This window comes from Sceloporus occidentalis, unplaced genomic scaffold (genome assembly GCF_023333645.1).
Source record: "Sceloporus occidentalis isolate IW3139 unplaced genomic scaffold, rSceOcc1.0.p SCAF_8, whole genome shotgun sequence".
NCBI classification, from domain to species: Eukaryota; Metazoa; Chordata; class Lepidosauria; order Squamata; family Phrynosomatidae; genus Sceloporus; species Sceloporus occidentalis.
Window position 1 is genome coordinate 39398931 of NW_028316988.1, and position 26829 is coordinate 39425759.

Below are 26829 nucleotides of genomic sequence, written 5' to 3' on the forward strand. Positions count from 1 at the left end.
CATGATGGCTGGTTTTTTTTGGAAATTGAAGCCCCAAAAACTGAAGAGCCATGGGGTAGTTGAGAACACAGGTGCTGTTGTTGTTGTAGTTGTTGTTGCTGCTGCTGCTGCTGTTGTTGTGTGCCTTCAAGTTGTTTCTAACTTATGATGACACTAAGGCAAACCTATCATAGGATTATCTTAGGAAATTTTGTTCAGAGTGGGAGTTGCCTTGCTCTTCCTCTGCCTCTGAGAGAGCGTGATCCAGTGGGTTTCCATGGCCAAGCAGGGATTTGAACCCTGTCCTCCAGGCTCTGAAAACCACAGCACTAGATCACATTCAAGGAAATGAAAGCTCTTCCTCTACTATGACAATGTCAGGATATTCTATTCTAGATTACTATTGGAATGACCAGCCACCACTGAGTGGTATGAAATACAATGAATAAATATGCAACAGGATCTTGTAGCATTTTTGAAGCTAATTGTGTAAAAGAAGTTGTAGCACAAATTTTCATAGACTTGGTCTGCTTCCTCAGATGCATGGTAATATATCAAGTCTATGAAAGTTATGCAACAACTTCTTTTGCTCAGTTGGTCTCAAAGGGGCTACAAGATCTCTTTTGCATATTGAAATTCCAGACTAATATAGCTATGTCTGTACCCACACTGAAGAATTAGTGCAGTTTGACACCGCTTTAACTTCGATGGCTCAAAGCTATGGAATTCTGGGAACTGTAGTTTGCTGTGGCACCAGAGCTCTCTGATAGTTGACATATGCATACTTATTCATTGTATTTCATACCACTCAGTGGTAGCCTATAGTAAAAGCTATAGATTGAAACTGACAAATGCCACTGTTTTTACTCCATCATCTCATCCACGTTTTGGGGGTATGGAAAGAAGGAAATGTCTGTTTTAATTTTTGAACCCCCAGCTTCCTATTCAGTTGTTATTTGCCATCTAGTTGCTTTTGATCTATGGCAACACTGCAAATGAGAAATATCTAAGATGAAGTCCTCAACCTCATCTACCCCACCAAAATCAAAATAAGACAAGACCAACAGAATAAAACAAGACTCCCATTTTATCTTGCAATCCCCTTTCCCTTCCATATGCTTACTCTCCCCTTTTCTAAAGTCCTCCAGATTTTATTAATATAAAGAAATTCTGGTTTCAGTAATATGAATGAATCATTTTTGGAAATGGGGAGGGGAGGAGGAAAAGGATCAGTTGCTGAAATGGCTAACGTCAGTAGCCCTCAGCACAATTCCTCCTGCTGGAAGTACTCTTGAATAAGTGGTTTCAGTTTTGTTACATAAACGCTGCAAATCCCCAACCTTGAGGGACTAACAAAAAGCAAGAAGCAGGGAATCTGTGCATCCCTCCATCCAATAGAACTAGGCTTTTTGGTAGAGAACCAGCTGAGAAATGTAACATTCATTGACCTGCCAGCACATTCTTCCAATTAAACATGTTAATAATAAAATTAATAACTCAAATCTAGAACAAGGTCACTGCTGAAATTCTAACTTAAATCAGTCTATAACGTTTAAAAAGTTAATTTAATGTTGTCACTGCTTTTTGTAGGGAAATCTTTAACTTTACTGACAATTTAATAGATCATAACTAGTTAGTTCCTTTCAGCATGTGTTTCCCTCTCCCAGTTTTGTTCCAGTCCTGAGACTTGGAGGATCCTACAGAATGGCGTGCAATGCCTTCTATGTCCTATATCTCATACACTATCTGTACCATATCTAGTGGCGTTGTGGTGGGTGGAATGACAGAAACGGATGATCCTCTTTGAAAGTAAAAGAGCCATCTGCTCATGCATGGGTTTGCTAATCATGCTGCAAATAGCAGCAATTCTGGGACAGGACCCAGTCTATACATGATGTAAAGTCAATCAGAATCCACACTTAACAAATAAAGTTTGCCTTCTATAAAGGCTGACCAATAACAAAACCAGTAACAGTTGGCTAATCTTAACAGATAAATGGAGAACATTCAACCATCACTCATTTACTACAATTTTGCAATTTAGCTGCAGTTTCTCAAATTATGGAAAGTATGATGAGGTCATTGTTGCAAGTCTCATTGGCAATTATTCCTGTGAAACCCAAATGTACTGCTGACCTGTTTCCAACTTATTAACGCTGTTAGAAAGCCTGCTTGTACTTTCATGTCAAGATCTTTCACAAAACGCGCTCGCCAATGCAGGCAACACTTTGCTAACAAGCAGTGGTCCTTGTGCACCTCAGGGGCTTGTGAAATCACATTTAAAAAGGAAAAGCAATCCCTCCCCCTGTGTGAAACATTTGGTGAATATTCTTTACATCCTTACCAGTTTTCATCACTTTTCTCAGAATACTTACATCCATGGTTATTCGCTCCGTTAGATTAGCAGTGGGAAGATCCCAACAGGTGCCTTTTTTTTTTGTTCCCGTGATCCCCAGAAGGCAGTATCATTGAATTTTGAACAATCTGGAAGTGACTAGAAGTCACTTCTGGAGTTGATATACTTGGGGATTTGGAGTTGTTGCTTTTTTCCTTTCAGTTTGGGGTTTTCAGAAGGGGCATGACTATTATTCCCAACTGCCACATTTTGTGGTGTTTGGAGTAATTTGGGAGTGAAGAATTGGTGGCTCCAAGGGCATTAGAAATATCCCAGAGCAGTGGTTCTCAGCCTCTAGTCCTCCAAATGTTTTTGACTTCATCTCCCAGATTCCCTCATCATTGGCCATGTTGGCAAAGGCTTCTGGGTGCTGAAGTCCAAAACAGCTGGAGGATCAGAGGTTGAGAACCTCTGTCCTAGAGGGTTAGGGACACATAAGAGGAGTTGAGGACTTCATGTGGCCTGCACATATGGGCTTCACTTTGCTCACACTTGAGTCAGAAGATGCTGCTACTCACATGTACCATCACAATAATCAATGAAATCTATATTATATTATACAGTGCACCCGCACCATACGTGGGTGCGCCATATGCAGCTTTAACCTTTTATGGAAGGCAAGCCTCATTTAAAACAATGGCACATGTGCCCACTGCACCTGCACCCTACCGCACCTGGGAGCGCGTGCCCATTGTTTTAAACGGGACTTGAGCATATCCATTTTTATGGGAATGGTCCACTGTTAAACATATAACATTTAACATTGACTTCCTCTTATACAAGTCTTACTTGTATAAGACCAAATTAAATTGTCTCATTCCACTTTAAGTAAAAAAAAAATAGAAAGTACTATTTTTATTTAGCTTTACCTTCTTCTTTTTTTTACCTTCTAAATTCCTTATTATTTTAATATCCATGTTGCACAAAATTGCCTTTATTTGTTCTTAATTTCAGGCAAATTTAATAATACATATATGTAAGTAAACTTGTGTGTGTGTACATATATGCCTTTAAATAAATTTTATTGTATTTACAATACGTTATTATCTAGTGTTCTAATATAATCCCTTAAGATACAACATTTGCCAATCTTTCTTTAAGGCCTTCTTCTGTCTCTCCTCTCATCCAGCTTGTCATCTTGCTCAGTTCTGCAATTTCAAATAGTTTAGATATCCATTGAGCAATTGTTGGTATCTCCTGTTTTTCCCCAGAGTCTGGCATAATCTATCTTGGTGCATTATTAACATAAAAGGATAATTCTACCATATTTTATTTCCATTTCCTTATCGTTCATTATTCCCAAAGGGTATGTCTGTGGTGTAAGTCTGATATCTATTTTTATTATTTCCTTCATTGTTTTATGTATAGCTGTCCAGTACGTTTTTGCTTCTGGACAATAACCAACGAGTAGCAAAGGTGAAAGCAGGGTGTTCACTTGCAGCATGCCGGTCTCAGAGACTTTTCACACTTCTGTGTTTTGCAGCTTCTCTGGCAGTCCTATTTCCAGCAAGGAAGTAGTTTGCAGTAAGATTAATGACATATTTATCCAAGAGGTGCACTTTGGATTCCAGCGGCCATCTAGAGTGAACCTCACATTCATCAAGCTGTCCCCACCAGGGAGAGTGGGAAGTTCATTTATCCCAGGCTAGAGTCTGATAGTGTAATTGCATTAGGAAAATGGCGTTTACCGACTGGATGTCATTAGAGGATTCACGTTTGTTGCCCTTACCTCTGTCTGGCAAACAAAATGCCGCTATCTAGCGTTCAAGGAAATCTGCATGTTGTTTAAAATATTCAATGTCTAAATGGGTGAAGACAAACTGCTTCCAGCAGGGAGACCTACTCCTGCTGCCATCTGACAGCTGCTGGGTGCTTAGCTTGGCTCCTCACACCGGTCCTTTCAGCTACATTTGACTGTTCCATGGAGAATGCTTTTCCAAGATGTGCTCTTTAAGGCTGCTTTCCGAAGCACGGCCTCCAAGGACAGACTGCTTCCAGCTATGCCCATGTGGCAGCTGCTGCACAGAAGGAGCTGTTTCATGTGCATTGCCTCCACACACACACTGTGTTCTAAGTACATGGAGTTCTAAGCTACATCTTCTACAAACAAGAAAGTCTTGGCTGTGGTCTTGGTTGTACTCTAGCAGATGACCAAGGATGAATACTGCACCTCCTTGTCCAGAAGGGTTCAGGTCGCAGAAAGAATCAATATATCAGTAAAGAAAATTGAAATGGTCAGAGTTCCCATACCTTGGCTCAAACATTGATCAGAACAGACACCGCAGTCAAGGAACCAGAAGAAGTTGCTATGAGTTGAGGCTGACTTGAGGGCTGCTAACAACACCAACAAACTTCCCTCAATGGTTTAGGCTACAACTGCTACTGGCCACACTGGTTGACGTTCCTGGTAATTGCATGTAATTCTGGGTGCCACATTAGCCCTATGAATGCAGGTGTTCTTAATACATTTCTAATCACAGAAGGTTTCAACGTCTGACAAGATGACTTCCTTCTATGACAAGGAGGATACCAGGGTCAGAGATGGGGACATAATGGATTGGAAGAATCTAGCGAGCTCATTTCCACTCTCCCCATCATCATATAAGGATGGGAATGCTTAAACAAAGCTATTTTAAGGACACTGGCAGACTCAAGATGGTCACTTCTACTTTTGAAAGAAAAGCCCCCTCTGGCCTAATGAAGGCCCTGGGATGCAATGGTAATCATACTTCTTAGAGACTTCTGCAAGTGCAATTGGCCATTTTTAGCACCCTCCATTTTGGGTGAGGTACAGGAGGTGGTGTGGTGATGAGAAACAACCTTGGAGGCTGTTTGTAGTCCACGGTTTGCTCTTTGCCCACTTCTGGTCTAGTCTAGAGTACAATGACCAGAGTGATGAAAGGTCTAGAAATGAAGACTTCTGTTTAATTGTTGAAAGAACTGGGAATATTTAGTCTGGAGAAGATTATGGAGAGATGTTATTGTGGTCTTCAAATCTCGGTAGGGCTGGCGTGTAGAAGAAGGAGTACATTTGTCTGAAGACTTTATTCTTCTTGGAACTGAGTTCAGAGAGGCAGAACTAGAATCAATGGGGTGAAATGCCACACAAGCAGATTTTAGTTAAACATTAGGTGAAATGTCCCAATATCAGTATATAGTGGAATAGTGCCTCAAGATCTGGTAGGCTCTACTTCACTATTTAAAGAATGTCTGTACAAAGCAGTGGTTAGTGGCTTTCATGTTAGTGGGATGGTGAAGTCACTTCAAATTTCATATGAACTTTGCAGGTGCTATCCAAGGTGCTGAAGCACAACACAAAATAGATTCAGTACCTTGGACATCTCAAATTTGTACAGATATGGGACCTATTAGTTACTACTGGCAGGCTGGTCATCTGTCAGGGATGCTGTGGTTTCATCCTTGATTGGAGATCCAACACTGAGCAACGGGTTGGACTACATGATAATCCAGGTCTCCTTCCAACTCTGTAATGCTACGATTTACACTATCTGAAATACATTTGCTCAAGGTACATAGGAATGCAAATTTGTGACTGCAGAATGCAACCTGACTATTTCAATACTATACTATAAAATCAAAACCAGGCTTGAGTGAAAAGAAAAAGGTAGTAATTTTCTCTTCGTAAAAAGGATATGAATGACTGTGTGACATTTCAGCTCTACATCTGAGGTTTGCACACACAGAAGATTACATTAATCAAAGATGGATATCTTTATATACCTGTCAGAAGGAGAAAAGGTCTTATCACCGAGTTTGAGATATTGGTCAAACTTTGTTAATCACTTGGGCTGTCAGCCTGTCAGAAGAATTATATGGATTAGCAGGCAATAGCTCATTAACAAACTAATTATAACAAGGTCAGGGAAGAATTATACTTTCCAAAAAAATATATGGAGAATTGAAGTTAATAAGAGCAGTGCCTTTATGTCTGAATGCCAAGTGGAGAGTGAAAATTCTGCACGATTCCCATTCTGAGCAAAGGGTGGTTTAGCACAGGAAGCCAAACGACTGAGTTGTACACTCCCTGATTTGCTCAAAATTAAGGACAACATTATCTGATTCCAGTCTCAATTTGAATGTAAAGGCACACATTTTAAGTTTAATTTAAATTGTTTTAATTTAAATTGTATTTTAATATTATAACTACTTAATATGAGTTTAATCTTATATTTGATAACAGTTGTTGTTTTTGAATAATGTTGTTAGCTGTCCTGCGTCCCAGTCTGCGAGAAAAGTGGGATGAAAAATCCAATAAACAGATTGATTTTTAAAAGCCAGATGAGAGATGGTGTGGTTGAGTGCTGGACTTCAATTCTGGAGATCAGGGTTCAATTCCCTACTTGGTCATGGAGTAGGTGAAAGGTCTGGGTACTCTCAGACCCAGAAAACCCCATAAGTTTGCCTTAGCGTCATCATAAGTCGGAAATGATTTGAAAGCACATGACAGCGACGACAAAGCCAGCATTGCAGGAGGCAGTGCAAGCAGCTCCTCTGATATACAATGTAAAGGTGACTACAGAAAGTACATAACTCTCTCTGAAAATTGGCTGTGGTTTATGAATAACGCATATACCATTCCAGGAGTCATCGCTGCAGGTTTGTGGTTTTGTTTTAGGGGTTTATATTTTTTGCATCAGTGAAGAGCTTTCTGCTTAGAGCAAAACGAGTTTACACACACAGTGCGTCTGAGAGAATCCTTCATTTCTGCCCCTTATCTGAGACACACATTCATTGATCAGAGGGGAGAATTTAGCCCAAATGTTAACACAAACAAATCTAATGATGCAAATCAAATAGACAAATAGGCTGAGGGCGAATTTCAAAGCTCCTTCCAATTTAGAAACACAGCTCTGGAGCCCTGTGCCAAGCGCAAATTGCAATGAATTACGAGCAAGCTCCGAAAAAACGACTGAGAAAATTGTATGATTAAAAGGCAGTCATTTCCAGCAACAATTGCCTCACTGCAACACACAGGACTTCTAAATTATACACATCAAAGGGGACAATTCGCTGCCGGACAATAGCAGGGAACTTAGCCCAGAACGGTGTATTTTCAATTTGTCTTGTTACCCTCTTGAACTTCAAGCCGTCTTCTTTTCCCCCTTTTCCTTCCCACCCCTTTGGTACAAAGCAATCCAGCTTTCAAAGTCAATTCAGTGGGCAATTAGGCCTCTTTGACACTTGCTCTGGGCATCACAAGAGAGCCACTTCCATGCAGCACAATCTCATGCTGCAAGAGCATGCATGCAAAGAGACTGTGGCTATGTCAGCTCCAGCCATACTCATCTTTCCTGCCTAATAGTCTGCTTTGTTTCCATGGGCTGCTGTAGATGTGTCCTTGGGATACTACCTGTAACATGGAATGGTATCTTCAGCTACACGAGAACATGAGCTGCATAAGACTTGAAAGCAAGCCACACTTTGTGGGTCTCTCTTTCTGTCCCCATTTTTTTTCATTCTGCATTAATGGGCAAATATTAACCTACTGCTAAAAGGGATTCTTGTTTCAGGTTACAAAAGCCACTGGGTATGAAATGAAGAGGAGTAAGGATGAAAGGAACTTGTCACCTGTCACTTGGGCTAAATCAGGGTGAGAACCGTGCGGCCCTCCAAATCTGGTGAGAGTTCAACTCCCAGCAGCCCCTATCCAAGAGAGCCAATGTTAAAAAATGCTGGCTCAACAACATCTGGAGGCCCGCACAATCCCCACGCTTAGACAAGATCAGTGGCTTTCAAATATTAGCCCTCCAGATATTTTGGACTTCAGGGAACAGAATTTCTGACTGCTGGCCAGTGGGGGTTCTGGGGGTAGAAGTTCAAAACATCTGGGGGACCAAAGTTTGGGAATCACTCTAGATGATCTTAAACATCCCCTGGTAGTAGAATTAAAAGACATAGCCTAGCCATGTTAGTTTGGAAAATCAGTATGCAGAGGGATCTTGTGGCACAAAAACTGGTATCATGAGCTTTTGTAAACTTGAGCCTACATCCTTATGCATATGATCCCTTTGCATACTTAAACATCCAATGCTACTCTAGCATGCCATGCAGGTGGTATTGATGTCTAGACAGATGCTTGCAAAGGACTTACACTAGGGTTGGGGTGAGATGTCTACTTTGCATATCAAGGGGAATGCTAAGCTGGACCTCTTCTTGATTTGATATAAGGAACATTTGAACATTTAACTTCACCTCCCTTCCCACTGCACCCTGTGGATGTTCAATCTGCAAGAAGCATTCCTATTTCCTGAGCACCTTTGATTGCAGCCATTAGTAAGATCCCAGCTCACAGCATGCCTTAGGGGAAAGTACAGCCTAAGGCATTCATCAATAATGGGGGAATAATTGTGACTGAGCTCATAAGACCAATGAGACAAAGATGGTAAAGTGGCACTTTTCTAGCAAATGGTAGATAGTGTAGTCATAAACCTCGACTGTTTCAGGGGCTTTTATTTTACCTTGGCTGTTCCACACCTCAGCAGTCTCTACGGCTGACAAATGTAATAACCTCAGCATATGAGAATTCTATTCTCTTTCTCATTCTTGGCTGCTCCGCTTTTTGGGATATTTGGCAACTGCGCCTCAGCCTTGGCACATGCCAATGGTGACTTCTCAACCCCATGCACCACTCCATCTGTCGGAGAGCGAGAGCAAAGAGGAGGCCATTGCCAGAGTCCTAGTGCCATGAATTATACATGCTGCTGGCAGCCCTCTGCAACACTCCAGGTCAAGGAAGCTGCAGGCCAGTTGTGACTCGAAATTAGTGGATGACCTTGCAACTCATGCAAAGGAACAAGGGGATCCAACTCCCCTGTGACAGCACTGAGAACAACAGCAGCATTGTTGCCTTTCAAGAATGGGCTTATAGCAACTTTAACTACCAGACAAAAGTATTCCTTTATGACTACTGGAAACATTAATCAGGAGGCACTATCTGCTAGGAGACCTGACATATGAGTAAGTCACTGCTTTGGAAACTAAATTCAGCTGGTGAGCGCTGGTAGCAAAAAAATGAGACTGCTACAAAAAGAGAAAGAGGTAGGTATCAGCTTTGGGAGCCATGGGTTTTTCAGCAAGCATGTTAGCAACCATTATGCCTGTAAAGGGACCCCCCCCCCCAAAAAAAAAAAAAACACTAATAAATAGTTCCATAAGGACTGAACATAGCCAATAGTCACAAAATACTGAATATCCAATGTTAATGGGGGAGACAGAGGGAAAATCAGGGAAGAAGGAGAATGAAATGGAGTACCATTAAATGGCTAGTTGGCTGCTGACTGGAACCTGGAAAAAGTAGTAACCTACATCACAGTTACTTACAAAAGAGAGACTTACAAAAATCAGGTGAACTGGGAATATATGTGCAAATTACAAAAAAAATGACATGCTAAATTTGTGCAGATTTCAATGTGGGAAGAAAACAAACTGTTGCAACCCAGTATGAAACCAGGAAGGGGAGAAAATACAGACGAGATTCCAACAAACTCAATGAAGCTGGGATGGAGAGATTTTTCACTGCCAATAGGGATCTACCAAGTAAGAGCGGAGTCATATTTAGGTGATGTTTGGGGGTTCCCATGTCAATGAGGGCCACTACATCTGCCCCAGGCTTTGGTTTATAGGATTCAACACTTGGGATAGTTTCTTTACAGTTCTGGCTAAAACCTGGAGTAGATTCACCACTCTACTGGCATGAAAGCCACTAGCTGCTACTGAATTTTTTGCCACACTTCCCCCTGCCAGACCCAACTTTGAATGTCTTTTCTTTTGTTTTATTGAGGAATTCCCAGAATGGAAGTGGTTCTCCTTAGATTCTCATAGACAAGTCCCTATCAGACAAGAACAGGTCAGAAAGAGTGGCACCCAGCTTTTCATACTGACATGTTTCTTATGTAAACCCATAACATCTTTTAAAAGACAGAGGGGGGTAGACATATGGGGGATTTGTGCATTTTAGTGATCAGTGCCCCTTTGGATGCTTCTGCAGTCCTTGCCAATCTTCTCCTTTCTTTACCTAAGAGCTGACAACCCTTTCAAAGAGAGCTTAGGTGCCAGTCAAGCGCTGGCATGCTGCCAGATAATGAAAGAAATTCGCTGTTCTTTGATGTATTATCTTGGCCTTCAGGGTCAGCCTGCAATCTCAAGCTTAGGAGTTTGCTGCACAACATCTCAGTAAAAACACAGTTTTCTAAGGGACTTCTAACATTGCCCAAATTTGTGATATGGAGAAAGCTGGTGCTGATTAAATACAAAAATGGATCAGAAAAATAGACTTCAAATGCAGAGGCGGACATTTGCTCCTTTCCGGAGCATGGAACATCCTCTGTGGTCAAGCCAGCATCTTTGATGAGCTAGCACAGAAGAGCAGCTAAGAGGCCAAGCTGTGAACTAGCATACACTTATTCAAATCTTCCCTCTGCCAGCACTGGCATTACTTCTTTCATTGCAAAGGGTCATAGCTTTGCATTCAGAAGGTCTCTGGTTCAGTCCTCAGTGTCCCCAGTTAAAAGGATCTAAGATCCTTCCCTATAGACCAGGGAAAGTCCTCCTTCTCAGATCTTGGGAAGTGGCTACTAACCAGAAAAGAAGCAATACAGAGCCACTAATACTGGGGGAGGTTCAAGACAGACAAAAAGGAAAACCTTCTTCACACTGTGATAAGAATCCCCTTCCACAAATCCTGATGGCTTTGCAGGAGGATTAAATAGATTCTTCCAGCTTATCCAGATTTACAGGATAAGAAAATGCCCAGTCAATGGTCTGGAATTTCCAAAGCTTGATTTTAAATATCCCCCTGAAGAAGGCCTTAAGACTACACAAGGCCAAAATGCATCAGATCATTTTTACTTATGAAACAATAATCTTTTGAGCATCTCAAGACAACTCTCCATTTTGTCCTCTGGATTTCATTGGATGCTTCCCCAGTTTCTGCATCTTTAATAGTTTTGATGGCAGAATGTCTGCAAATGAGAATTCAGAAAGTTACCTTTGGAAACTACAACTTCCAGCACTAGCCATGCTGGTTCAGAGGTTCTGTGAATAGTGATCCACAAAAATACATTTCCATTGTGCTCTGATAAAGATACCATTTTCGACTACAAAATGGGCCCGTTTTTAATCTTTGCATGGAATAGAATGAAGCAGCTGTAAAAAAGAACAACTCCTGGCATTTGGGCTACCCACAGGCAGCTGGTTGGTTGGCTATCCTATGAAAGTATCTGGTTGACTATCCTGTTCAACAAGTCTACCAAGGTGGTAGGTGTCAGACTTAATGGACAATTCAATAAGGATATTATTAAACTGCTAGTCTAATGGTTTAACTCTTGATAAAGTCACTGTTGTCTTATGGTGACCCCATACATTTCATAGGGTTTTCTTAAGCAAGAGATACTCAAATGTGGTTTAGTCTGTTCTTTCCTCTGAAATACAACCTCCAGCACCTGTTAAATACACCTCAAGCACCCATCCAAGTACTAACCAGGTCTGACTCTGCTTAGCTTCCAAGATCAGTCAGAATCTGATGCCTTTAGGGCATTTAGACCCTTATGCCTCTGCGTATCAGTAACTGGAGAATGTGAGATGGAAAGTGCAGTTCCATTCATGACTTGCTGGTGGGCTCCAACTGATTGGCCATAGTATGAAAATAATGTTGGATTAACATAGGCATTTGGTTTAGTTTTTGACTGATCCAACACATCACATCTTCTTGGAAATTTTGGCCAGTGCAGTCCAAATCTGTCCCCCTCCCCAGCACCTGCTATAAGAGGGAAGGTTACAAAGAAGGAACATTTCCAAGCACTGTTGATTCCTATCACTATTTTGATGTCCTGTACACATTGTATTTACCTTGTGTGTGATAGCATAAAAGAATAAATTTATCTGAGATATCTGAGTCCAACAGGAATCTTACAGTTGACCTCCAGATCAAGAGCATCTTTGGACAGGCAGAGAGTTAAGGTCCCTGGGAAAGACCATTTGCAGTTCAGCATCCCAGCCTTTGGGGCATGTATTCAGGCATATAATCCACTTGACACCACTCTTAAGATTCAGTTAATTGGGTTTCATTATTTCATTTATTAAGTTGATAAAGTGAAGTTCAACAAAGCTGTTACAGTCATGTGGAAGAATCTGATGATACTTCTTTAAGTCATAGTAAAGTACAGGTTGAGCCTCCCTTATGTAGAATTCCAAAATCCAAAATACTCCAAAACCCAAAACTTTTTTCACGGGTGGTTGAGATAGTGACATCTTTGCACAAAAGTATTAGAAATATTGTATAAAATTATAATTGCAAAATCAGACTATGTGTATAAGGCATATATAAAACATATATGAACATTGTGTTTAGACTTTGTGTCACCTAAAAGGCCCAAAGCAGATGGGACAGGAAAGTGTGGGCTTTATATATCACATCATATATAGAAATTGGGGGCTTCCCAGTAGGAGTGATGATGCAGAAAGGTAAGGAGTGCACATGAGCCACTTAAACAGCTAGGGTTTGCCAGGAAACTGTTGAAAACAGGGGGTCAAACTTATCCATGGTAAGGGCTGTTTACCCCAGGATTGGGCTGGATCCACCAGATCTATGTCTGATCTGCCAGGCTCCAGCCCAAACCTGGCCCCAGGGTTCTGGCCTGTGTTGTTCAAACAGGGCAATTTGAGGCCAGTGGAAACACAGACTTTTTGGCCAATGCAGACAGCCTCAAAGATATCTCATTCTGTACGTATATGCCAAAAATGTTGACACTGAAACCATTTCCTCCCCAAATCCAGAACACCTCTGGTCCCATGCATTTCAGATAAGGGAGGCTGAACCTGTATAACAAATGCATCCACTAGAAATGGGCTGAAGAGATGCTGCCTAAATGGAAGAGATTTGTGGAAAAGGTGCCTTGGTGGCTAGAAACATAGGAAATTGTCTCAGATCATCCAACCCAGTATTGTCTGCTCTAAGGAGCAGCTTTTGAGGGTCTTAAATAGAAAAGGGTTTTTCTCATCACCTGGATATATTTTTCAAACAGGGACAGAGCACTAACACTTTGTTTTATATCCAAACGGAAGTGAAACAAGTGTGTGTGTTATAAAATATGTACAAATATGCCCCCCCCTTTTAACCCAATACAGTTTGCTTAGAGCAGACAAATAGAGCAGACGAATCATGGGACAAACACTCTGGAATATATAGTTTTAAAAAGCTCTTCTAAACAATTGCAATCTAGACGATAGCAGTATTAAAGATGGGCCAAAGACTGGTGATTTGTGTGTCAGTGGATGGTAATCTCTTCCATGTTTCATCACTATGGATAGATCCTTTCAGAGTAAGAGCTACCACTACCCTGAAATTCACTCTTTCATCGATTAATGGTGATCAATACACCATTAAAACACTTCAACATAATACTTTTCATTAATCCAAAACTATAGAACTTTACCTACAATTCTATATTTTGTGGAATGTAAGGATAGTTTGCCTTGGGCTCTGTTAGTAGAATTTTTTTTTTAAAAAAAGAATTCAACAAATGCATGTAAGGGATCATTAATTCAATCATACCATTTAAGTAGTTAAAGGTACCTTAAAATGTCAGCTGGCTAACTTCTTTAGCAGCACTGCTCATATTGATTAAAAATTCCTGGCAAATCATTCTCTAATCAAAATGTCTTCCTTTGCTTTATTTCTCAAGTATTTTATTGGGGTTAGGAATACTCTTATTTTAACCTGGATCTCTTTTAATTGGAATGGACAATTGGCTAACCTTTATCTTTAGGCTACAATCCAACACACTTTTAACTTTCAGAGGGCTTGTGGAATGCAGTGTTTGACTTACTTTTGCAGAAAAATGCACAGAATTGTGCCATCAGCTAGGCACAGGTTACGACTCTTGTCCCACCAGCATGGTGTTGGACTGTGACTCTGGAAATCACAGGTTGATTCCCCACTCAAGCATAAAAACCTACTGGGTGACCTTGGGCAAGTCACACTGTTTCAGCCTCAGAGGATGGCTATAGCAATAGCAAGTGCATTTCTGTACCACTTATCAGTGTACTTAAGCACTCCCTAAGCGGTTTACAATGTGTAAGCTAATTGCCCCCAACAAGCTGGGTACTCATTTTAGTGACATCAGAAGGATGCCAGGCTGAGTCGACCCTGGAGCCCTACCTGGGATCAAACTCACAACTCTGTGGCTGTGAGTGGCTGCAGTACCAGCATTTAACCACTGCGCCATCAGGGCTACCTTGGGAAAAACTCTCTTTCTGAAAGTTGTTCTGGGTATAAATATTACACAATAGTGGGATACAAGAGAGTTTTGACTATGACTCTGGAGGTTAGGGTTGAATTCCCTATTCAGCCATGGAAACCCACTGGATAACCTTGGGAAAGTCATACTTTCTCAGCTCCAGAAAACTCCACGATCGGTTTGCCTTGGGGCCACTATAAGTTGGAAATTACTTACAACAACAAACTGGGATACACAACAAACAATGACAACAAACAACAGCCTCATAGTGGCAAATAACAACCATGATGACAGTTGCTGTTGTTTGACTCTACATCTTTGGAGGGATGGTTCTCTGAACAAACGTTTGAATGATTCATCCATCTGATTCATATGCTAACAATATATTTAAGAGTAGACTGATTTGACCACAGACGAAATCTACATGTTATCACCTCATTCATTACAGTTGTCAGAGTATATGAAGATGAGACTAATTTTCTATGAGGGGGGAAAAAAGGACTATACAAATCATCCCATAAACGCTTTTGAAGTTTTCTGTCTCATCAACATGTCTTTCTACAGATGTTGCTGAGTGAAAACTGATTTTTTTCCTGTTCATGCTAAATAAGCAGGTGGGTGGTTAGAAATAAGAGGAGTTTGAAGACATGGAATAATCTGCAATACTTTCAAGTCAATTGCTTTCCAGCTATTTTAGATCACCAAACAAAAGGAAACTGCATTAACGACTTTTTTAAAAAAGCAGTAGATATCCAGCTCTTGCACTGCTTAACATACACAATAGGGAGAACCCCATATGTGACTTTTTGAGGAGTGCCTTCTTCATAGAATAGAAAGGCTACTTTTTTTGTTTTTGGTTTCCATTATAACCACAAAGAATCAGAGAGTTGGAAGAGACCACAAAGGCCACCAAGTCCAACCACTACCAACCAAAGCACATCTGACAGATGGCTAATCCAGGCTCTGTTTAAAAACCTACGAAGAAGGAGACTCCACCACAGTCCAAGGCAGCATGTTCCACTGTCCAAAAACTCTTACCATCAGAAAGGTCTTCCCAATGTTTATATGGAATCTTTTCATGTAGCTTGAATCCACTGCTCCGTGTCCCAGTCTCCAATCCATATTACAGTTGTCAATCAGACTGACAACTGAATCTTATTCCAAGGTGGCTTAGTCCCAAATTGAGTATTGGGTTGCAGCCTTATAGAGCAATCCTAACCACATCTACCCAACAGTTACTCATTCAAGTTCAACTAAGCATACTCCTGAGAAAGCGGCCACAGTATTGCAACGTAACAGAGTGATCCTATCCTCTCTTACTCAAGAGTAAGTCCCATTGAGTTAAATGGGGCACATGGATAGAGGACTGCAGCTTCAGGAAGAGATTTCTCTCATGGGTATTACTTCCCACTGTAACACTCTGTTTGATAGGTTATGATTTTAAAATCAGGTTAAAAAGAAGAGAACGCGATCAGATATCTGACACAATCTGCTACCTCCTCCTTCAAAATGTCTCTATTTATTTATTTTTTTAAATTGGCAGTAGTTGTTAAAAACTGAACACCTGGAATGAAATAGTGTGGCAGCCTTCTCTGAAAATCTAACAACTATTTATACCAGTGACAGAATCTACTCAAAACAGATCCAGATCAACACCAAACCTCTTCACAGCTAGTGATGTGAAAAACTGTCAGTCTTGCTTTTGCTGAATTGCTCAATTTCCCATTAGCATTCTTGTTTGACTCCCATTTCTATCCTGGCTTGCAAGATCTACTAGCATGGACTACTCCTTGTTGTACAACTACATGTCCTAGATTTGACCTGATTCAAAGGCCACACATCTTTACTCACTGTAGTTGCACCATTTCATGGATTTTAGAGATCCCCTGGGGATGGCATTTTTTGGCAGTATTTCATAATATCTCTCTGAAAGCACCATCGTTCATCACAATACTCATGGATATATTACAGTTGAGGCCAAACCAAGGTGTTATTGTGCTCTGCCGTACCTTCTGGTCTGCAAGGATTTCCTGGGGTGCATCTGCACTGCCAAAATAATCTGGTTTGATACCATTTTAACTGCCATGGCTCAATGCTATGGGATCCAACCACAAAGGCACAACAAACAAAATCCCAGAATTCCATTGCATTGCATCATGGCAGTTAAAATGGTGTCAAGCCAGATGACTTCTGTAGTGCGGACGCAGCCCTTGAAGGTTCTAAAGGAAGAGTCGAATGATGCATTTTCACTTTGTGGGAAAATGTAATCAGAAGTGTGCGTTTAAAAAATGGAGCACAAAAAGCTGATGACAAATGAGATCTTCTCTGTGTGTGTGTTTTACTCAGTGCTTGAATGATGGTCTCTCTCTCTCTGTGGAAGTTTGGAGCCCACTCCCTAATGTTAGCATATATAGATTTAGTACATTTTGGAGTGTGTGTGGAATTCACTTTGACCCCAAGCTGAGCTCCTAGGGGCACCACCATTTCTCCAAGCAGAAATGTCATGTAGGCAACTTGCTAAGGAGAGGGTAGGAGCCCTAGAGAAAAGGACTGGAAAATCCCCACAGGAAGTTTGGGAGTTACTAGACAAGAAAAAACCATCTCCTCCAAAAAGCAGTACAATACAGGCTGTTTGTTTTCAGCCTCACACTTAATGGCCCAGTGATTAAGTCACTGGCCATCTATTCATCTGTTTGCCTTCCTTGATTGTATTCAGATCTAAGTGCATTGGCTCAGTCTATTCTTCACCTTGGTTTAACAAAAACCCAGGTCTTCATATCCTTTGTTTTGGCTGATTTTAAGCCATCAGGTTCACAGCCAGGGGTTACAAATTGTCTATATAAGCCTCAGTCTAAGCATACACCAGTGTGCTACATTCAGAATACAGCCTGGCTTCATGTCAGACCCAACTCTGATTTTAGCTCCCTTGGCCATTCCCCACCCTCCACATTTTGGCGGCTGTGTCATCTCATCATCTATATCCACATCTGGTTCCTGGAGAAGCCTTCGGAAGTGAGTATCTCCCATAGATTTGCCTCTCTCAACTCTCTCCCGATTTCCCTCCTTTACCTTCATTAAGAATTGCGTGTGTGTGTGTGTGTGTGTGTGTGTGCGCGTGTGCCCGCTTTTTGCTGTGTGTTTGTTTTTCCCTTTTTAATAAATATTTGGACTTAATTGGAGCAGTCTGTCTCAGCGTCATCTCTCAAGGGATTCTTGTGGACCTCTCGTAGACATCTTGGGACCCGGTCTCGAAAGGGTGTTGTTCGGACCCTACCTCTCAGCAATTGAGCTAAATTCAGAAATTCCCCTAATTAGATCCTTCCTAACACTAAGGCCCAATTCCCTGCAGTTTTACTCATCTCTTAGTCCTCTTGCTGTATCTTTCTTAGGACAGGTGCTAAGGGGGATGTCGCAAAAGATCAAGAGTCTGGGTCATTTCCCACCCACCGTAATTCAAGCCCTAGAGATAACATTTCACACACTGTTTTTATTTCTTCTCCTGGCATCAGTAAAGCAAAGTTCCAAATAACTGTGTCCACTGCAAAATCTCAGGAAAACCAATGTGTGAATCAGGCATACAGTGAAGAAGAAGAAAAATAATCTAAGAAGAGAAGACCCCCCACAGTATTCTTATTTGGTCAGAGTGACATTGCTTTCTCTCACAGACGCCTTTCTTTATCTCCAGGGTTGCTCTCTTTTCTGTGATTTGCAAGATCATGGGCCCATTGCTTGCTAAGGTCCTGGGAGCACTAGGAACCCCTGCCATTCTGATGAAGCCAAGCCAGCTTCTATCACAGCTCCCATTAGTCTTGACAGTATCAAAGCCTCCCGGGTTGCATCACGATGGCTTGCGTTGCAGCTGTTGCTTATGGTACGCAAGCTGGAGATGGTAATAAAATTCACAGCCACTGGAGATATTAAAACACACACACACACATCCACAGCTGGGTACTGCCGGCAAGCAGACAGAGAGATGGAGATATGGAAGACCCTTAAAACATTCTAGCCATCTTTGTATATATATTTTACAGACATGTTGTTAAAAATTCAGTGAGTGATAGAGTGATCATTGCAAAGAAAAAAAATTGTACACTTTGTGCATTTTATTTCTTATTTGTTTTGGACAATGTGCAAGTCGCCACACCCAAAATAATTATTAGGGATGGAAACATCAATCAAGTTGCCTTCCTGAGACTTATTTTTTCTATGGATGCCAGCCGTGAAAGCCTGCAACTTCACATTGTCCATAGAAAACATTTGGTAAGCATTTACCAGTAAATTGTGAGAGCTCAGAGAACAAAGGTTACCTCCTGGCTGATGTAGATGTTACACTGTAAACAACGGGAGAGCACTGCTTGTCAAAGCAGCTGAAAAAGTCTGAAGCAAGATGCTGAAAGACACGGGTGTCCCTTGTCCTGGAGACCAAGTGATGCAATTACACTGGGCATTTTAATGAATGTTTATGCATTGTGCTTCAGTTATTGTCCTTTCCTTTTAGGGATGCTGTGTGATGGTCCATTCTTGATGCAATTAAATGTACTGAACAGACTTGGAAGGCTGCTTTTAAGTATCCCCCCCCCCCCCAAAAAAAAAAAAGACATTTTGCATGGTGTTTTTAATTGGCTATAAGCACTTTAAAAAGAAAGCCTGGGAAACAGGATAATGATCACAGAATTTAGAACCGCAGAACTGGAATGGATCCCAAGGGTTATCTAGTTCTTGTAAGAGCAAGAATCTAGAAAGCAAGCAAAGAAACTAGGGCTGCATTCCCACTACGATTTAAAGCAAATCGGGTTATATGACCATTGTTCCCATTTGAAACCAGTTCCAATTCTATTGTGATCGGTTTCAATTGTGATGAAGTGAGGCAAATGCAAAAAAACAAAACAAAACACCACTCTTTCCTGACACTAGTTCTTTGGTGGTTCTTTTGAAAAAAATCAATTCTGAAGTGTGTTCAACAAGTGGGAATGACAGATCTGAATCATATCATTCTGGAGGGGAGGGACTAATGGCAGAGGAGTGTTTACCATCTCTCCTCAGTTTTTGGTAGACCCACCATTCTCCCCCTCTCAGCGCTGCCTTTGTGCTAAAGCAACAATAAGCCTAATCAGCTAATGAAATGGGCTTTACTGTTTTTTTATCTGCAAAATTTCTATTAACACTATCTAAATCAATTCTATTTCTCATAACACTATCTAAATCCACTTCTTTCTTTTGGTTTCAAACAAGCCAGCCTCTCTCATGTAGTTTCCATTAGTGCCACCAAATTTCAAGGCACTTTCTGGAAAAGCTTGATTCTGTCCTTTCAGAATTGTTTAAGGTGTGGGATGTGGAAACTGGTAACATATTTCTCTTCTTCTGTTTGAAAAGGAAATTCATTTGTAATACACCCGATGTCATGGCCAACACTTGACTTTACATTCCTCCTGTAATAACAAGCAGAACGTAGCTCTGCAGCATTGAGAAGTCTGAGTGAATACACCCCATTTCACAGGGTGAAATGATCCATTCATTTGATAGAGAGGGGAAAAAATCCTGGTAAAAAGCCCCAAGAAAATATCTGCAGAGCTACATGTTTGCTAACTTTTGTAAAATAATGTAATGTAAGGGAATTGTTGTTGTGTCTTTTTCAGAAATTCATGGGCTCCCCCTTGCTCTGCAGGTCCCAATGTACCAGCTAAATCCAGTTTATAGGCCCTGCTAACACAGGGCAACTATCTTTTCAGGGAATGCCAGCATGGCATAGTGGTTTGAGTGTTGGACTACAACTCTGGAGACTAGAGTTTGATTCCATGCTTGGCCATGAAACCCATTGGTTGACCTTAGGAAAGTCACACACTCTCAGCCTCAGGGGAAGGCAAGACCAAATTTTCTCTGAACAAATCTGGACAGAGAACATTTGACTAGGTGCAAAATTTGGAAAACTTATTTGTTAGACCACATCTCCTAGAATCCCCCAGTCAACGTGGCCACCAGACATGTTGGCTGGAAATTCAGAGGTTTTTAAGTGCGGACAAGATTTCCAAGCTCTGAAAAGACGAACAACAGAACTGCTTCCAGATACAACGGGTACTATTCAGTTACTCTGTCTCATTCACAGAATTTTATGTGGGTTCTGTTTTCAATCCACTTGCATAAGCCCATCAGTTCTTTTATCTTTGGCCTTTGTGCAAAAAATCTATTAAGGAAAAAAAAGAAGGCAGCATATTTTGGTTGGTAGCACTAGGAACCTTCTAACTGGAAACAGGCACAGAGTCCTGTGGAGTTAGTTAGGTAATTTGAAAACAAACTCTCCCTGGAGCAAATGAGCTACTGTCCCTGTTCTTGTCTTTCCACTCCGTGACATAAACTGTAACCCTATGCACATTTTTCTCATTGTCCCATTGTATTTCTTTATTTGTTTCTTTATTAAAATATTTATATCCAAAGATCTCACGGCAGGATAAAAGTCAACCATTAAAGTCAAAGGTGGTGGACACCTTTGGAGGTGTTAAAGAGAGTTTGGATGGGCATCTTTCAGGAGTGCTTTAGGTGTGTACAACAGAGGGTTGGACTAGTTGTCACTTGTGGGCCCTTGCAACTCTATGATTCTGCGATTGTATGATTCTGCAACCAGACCTACCTCTGAACACATAGGCATAGCATTGCACTGCTATCTGGCTTGCTGGGACAATTATGAATAGTTTCATAAAATGGTCTTCACCCATGGGAGCCTCTAGCTCAGGAGGTCTTATTCCCCCATTCGCTTGCTCTTTGAATTGTGGGCATCATAATAGGGAGCATATTGGGGAACAGCAATAGATGTGCGCTAACTCCTGCACTGAATGATTGAGGCTCATCCTGCCCTGCGATTATATTAAATTATATTAAATATATAAATTATATTAAATCAGTCTTCTTGACAGCAGAATTTTACCTCTGCTGACATTATGTAGATATTAAATTCTTGAAGGACTGTCTGTCTCTTAGAACACATGGCCAGGGAGAATCTTTTCACAGAGAGGTTTGCCTTTCCCATAAATGCAAAATGAATAACCAGCCCTCTCTCGTTTGGCTTTCTGTGCGATGGGGGATCGGGGTCAGAATTTGGATATAGAATTCCGTTTGAGCTAGAAATATTTTTTGCTTGGCTTCTTTAAAGATGCAGTTGTCAAAAGACATCAAACATTGGCTCAGAAACTATTGAGGGCAGCCAAAGAGTTAGTGACTTAAAAAAAAATCCCTGGAAAAAAAAGGGAGGGAGGGTAACACTGGCTCAGATGAGACATAAAAAGATATAGAAGGCAGCATACAACTAATGTGGGAGGAAATTTAACGCTGAAATAATTGATTGTCAAGCTAATTCCCTACACACATGTTGAACATGAGATCTGAACAATGCTGCGGTTTCATACCTGCTCCATTATTGAACAAATGTATTTGCTTTGGTATGATATTTGGTATAGGGGAAAAAAAGGATGAGAAGGTGCCGCTACATTTTAATTTTTAGTCTGAGGGGCAGCATTAAAAACAATGCTTTGGGAATTAAGTTCACAGTTGAAAGTTACTTGCTTAAACTGTTGGTTTTAGGTGTTCTTGGCCTCTAAAAAACTGAGAAAGGAAATCACTTACAAAATCAAAATAGGGTTTCAAAGGCTTTCATGGCTGGCATCCATAGTTTTTTGAGGCTAATGCCAGACACAGATACTGGCAAAACATGAGGAATAAACTCTTCTAGAACATGGCCACATAACCCGAAATAATAATAATAATAATAATAATAATAATAGTTTTTATTTATATCTTCCCGCCTCTCCCGATGGATTGAGGCGGGATCACAACAGAGTTAAAAACAATTACAATATTACAACATTAGTTACCACATAATTAAAACCACAGCTAAAAACATGAAAAACCCACAAAAAACTATCAAGATAGGGTTCTTTGTGAATAGGGATCAGAAAATGACCAGTTTCACTTTTTCCTGGGTGCAAAATGTTTAAACCTCAGCTTCTTCCCAACCTGAAAATTCCATTTTGCAGATTTTCAAAATGAACTGAAACCAAGTTCTCCCACATTTGCACTTGTCAAATGCAACAGGGACAGCTATGCCCAACATGGAGAAAACCATGTTGTACCACTTGAGAAGTGTGGGAGATGGTACTGGTTCTGTCAAGCAAGGCAAAATCAGTTGGCAAAGCAGAAGCTGAGTCCCATGCCCACCCACACAGACACGGGGCCTAACATGGAAAGAAACAAGTTTAGTTTCTTTATAAAACATATAAAATTAGTTTTACTTATGGAAAGAAAATAGCTGAAGATTAGAGTGATGCAGGAAGAGCATGTGCCCAGCAGAATTTGCAAATGGGAAGTCATCTTGATGCAAATGATCAATCAGTACGTATAGACATGCAGAGGTCGCTAACTGTAACAGTACCTGCCTGCCATGCAGATATTAAAGACGAGGAGCTTCTCAGAAGAAAAGATGACAAACTAATTCAGCACAAATATGGTGGAATACACAGATTCAGACATTCAGCAATTGAATCAATGGGTCTGCTCTAGCTGGGACTAGCAAGAGGCTTTTGTGTGGATTTGGGTCCGTTCCAGTCCGAACAGCTATAGAAGTACAAAAGAAAGGACCACAGCTGGAAGTGGATAAAGATGAAGACCTTCTGAAATAAAGGTGAGCTACTTCTCAGGTGGTGGAAAGAAAGAGATTATGTCTTATTATTCTTAATAGGCTGGATGGGAAATGAGATCATGCCCCTGCCGCCGCCACCTTTGTGTGTTTGATGTAATCTTTGAAAATAGGTTATGCACCTACAAATTTTCTGCAGTCTCAGGGCCCCCTGAGCAGGAGGCACACTTTGCGATTACACGTACACCTTGTACTAATACAGATGATTTCATAAACTGCATTGGATGTCAGCAGGGGTGAAGACAGGGGCAATGTGGCTGCATAAGAAGGCCCTTAATATGGAAGCTCAGCAAAAATATCAAGACTACTGACACAAAAGAACTTCACTGAATTCATCTCACCAATGGAGACTTTTTGTACTCTGGAAGCTCACTGTAAGAAGAAACATACCTTGCCTTGAAAGTTCCTACACTTGGATGGCCTGTGCTGTGTTTCACACACAATATAAAGCATACTTTGGCTTGAATCATAGAGCTGGAAGAGACCACAAAGCTCATCCAGTCCAACCCCATTGCCATGTAGGACACAGAATGAAAGCATTCCCGACAGATGGCCATCCAGCTTCTGTTTAAAAACCTCCAAAGAAGGAGGCTCCACCACACTTCAAGGGAGTGTGTTCCACAGAATCCTATAGGTGCTTAATGCTGGTATAACCCTTGGTTATGCCAATGTAGATATATTTCACGATGTTGTGTAAAGTGACCCCCTGTATGCTCTTGTGAAAGCCAATTGCCCTGGGTGCAGAACAACACTTGGAGGTTCTTGGGTGCTGCTCTGCTCCAATCCAGCCTGGGGCTATCCCTAGGTACCTGGGAATGAAGAAACAGCTATTCTTCTCGGAGGGCAGAGGACTGCCTGCATCTTCACTTCCAAGGTGCACAAAGACTTTAGCTCCTGGATGCATCTCCAGTAGCTGGGGTGTTAGTGGTGGAGCCATGGCTGGAATAACCAGTTGTCCTTGCGCATCCTAGGGAGGAGGAGAAGCTGCTATGCCCCTGGATCACACAATGGAGCTACATCAGGAGAGAATTACACTCCAGCAGTTTTGGCAATAGACCAGCATGGTGTCGTGGTTTGAATGTTAAACTAGGACTCCAGCAGAGCAGGGTTTGAATCCCTGCTTGGTCATGGAAATCAACTGGGTGACTTATTCCCAGAGAACAGGAATGGGAAATCTCCTCTGAAGAAATCTTGCCAAGAAAATCCCGCGATAGGCTTGCCTTAGGATTGCCATTAGTTGGAAACGACTAGAAAGCACAGAAGAACCAAGGTATGGCATAACATGGTATTTTAAAAAGGAAAGGCATTTCAGTTGATAAGGAAAAGTGCACATGTAATACCTTACGGCTAATGTTTAAGTAAGCAACACATTCATCTCCCTGTGAGGGAAAGCAAGTCTTGCAACAAAATAAGAATGGGAAGAAAATTCAGGTGTGATTGGGAGACCATAAGTCAGAAATGACTTGAAAGCACACAACAACAACAACAACAACAAGAAGAAGAGGACAGGAAGAAATATCTTTTCCAGCCAGCCCCATCCCAGTCCTGTCTGTTCCTTTTCTCTCCAACCCCATAATTCCAGCCCCCCCCCCCTTTCAGGAGCTCTCTTTCTATTGATCTGTTATAGATCCCATAATTAAGGGATGTCATATTGAGGAGGGAGCAAGCTTGTTTTCTGCTGCTCCAGAAAACAGGACCCGGAACAATGGATACAAGCTACAGGAAAAGAGATTCCACCTCAACATTAGGAGGGTCTTCCTGACAGTAAGGGCTGTTCGACAGTGGAACACACTCCCTCGGAGGGTGGTGGAGTTTCCTTCTTTGGAAGTTTTTAAGCAGAGGCTGGATGGCCATCTGTCAGGGGTGCTTTGATTGAGATTCCTGCATGGCAGGGAGTTGGACTGGATGGCCCTTGTGGCCTCTTCCAACTCTATGATTCTATGATTCTATGAATTAAAGATGCATTTCAGGATTAAATAAATGGTGCATGAGTTATAGTTAAAAATTCCCATAATCTTAACTATATATACACGCAGTTTCAAAATCCCTCCTTGCAAATGCGCTGCCACATTTGGTGCAAAAATCTGCTTGAAGTCCCCCTCCCAATGAGGCCACCCTGGCGATAATTCATCCTTAAGAGACAGCTGAAATATGCACCGCTTTGAATTGTTTCAATATTGTGCACTAGGGAGTGAGGAAGAGAATTAAGTGCCTTATGCTGCTGGCTTCTAAGTAGCAAATGGATCATCATAAAACCAAAAACGCAGAAATCATTTAGAACTCTTTCAGGACCATATGCTCAAGCTCAGAGATGATCATCAACTATAATGCTCTGCACTGCAAAGCTCGAGGATGGAAAGATTATTGGTGCTCCTAATAAAGATAGTTATATAATCAAACTATTTCTGAACCTTTATTGTGCCATTTATGGCATGCACATGAGTCTCTATAACCATGTGCACATGCACGTATCCAGAAACACGCGTGCCACACACAGAAAACCCACCCATTCATTTAAGTAACACCAAAACTTCAGGTCAAAATAATTCATGAGTTGGAAATTCGTTGAGACTCCTGCATGTATTTAAAGCAGGCTGCAAGAAATTGTTTGCAGTACAATAAAACAAGGTTTTTGGCAATGTTTACTCTAGGATATTTTCTAATCAGATTGTGAAAAAGCCATTTTAGGAACAGGTAGTGTGTTGAATTTAAAAACAAATAAGATGGTGACAAAAATGTGATCTGCATAGGCTTTCCTCTTGGGTTTTTTTCCCCCACCAAAGGGACTTGTGACTTCGTATGTCACATGTCACAAGTTTTTTCCAACAAAGGGACTTGTGACAGTATGCTGTTGTGATAAGCATTGTGGGGAAATAAAGCAGCTGCCCATGTCAGTAAGGGAATGGGAGGAACAATTATGAATTTGGAACCCACCACCTTTGACCTTCACTGAAATGAAGCTCAGAATCAGCTGCCATCCACTGGAAAAAGCACACATGAATCTGCGCACACATTTGCAGTGCCTGGAAAGTGAGTTATTCAAGGGCGATCACTTTTGCTCAGGAAACTAATGTGGCACAGATAAGTTCCCTTCAGTGTCTAAAAATGTGTCCAAGGCCTAAACAATTCACACTTATCCCAGCTTGTGTGGATAGTGTCATAATAGAATTTCATCAGTACGTGGCACAGCACGTTGGACATTTCTGTTCTGTTGTTGTCTGAGAGAGGTAATAAATGGCTTCTCTTACTTCCTAACTGGCTAGCTTTCATCATTTAATGGTATAAGTGTTGGACTACAACCCTAGAGATCAGGGCTTGATGCCCTGCTTGAGCATAAAAACACACCAGGTGACTTTGGGCAAGCCACACTCTCTCAGCCTCAGAGGATGGCAATGGCAAACCTCCTCTGAAGAAACTGTCCAAGAAAACCCTAAGTAAAAAAACAACAACAAAGACCATAAGTTAAAAAAAATTGACTTGCAGGCACACAACCAGAACTACAACAAGCAATAACA

General features: G+C 41.2%; 1 protein-coding gene across 4 annotated transcripts in view; it reads right to left on the bottom strand.

Moving 5' to 3' along the window:
* Positions 1-26829, bottom strand: part of LOC149308718 (X-linked interleukin-1 receptor accessory protein-like 2) — a 473813-nt gene that overhangs the window by 55483 nt on the left and 391501 nt on the right. The gene's annotated exons all lie outside the window — the stretch shown is intronic.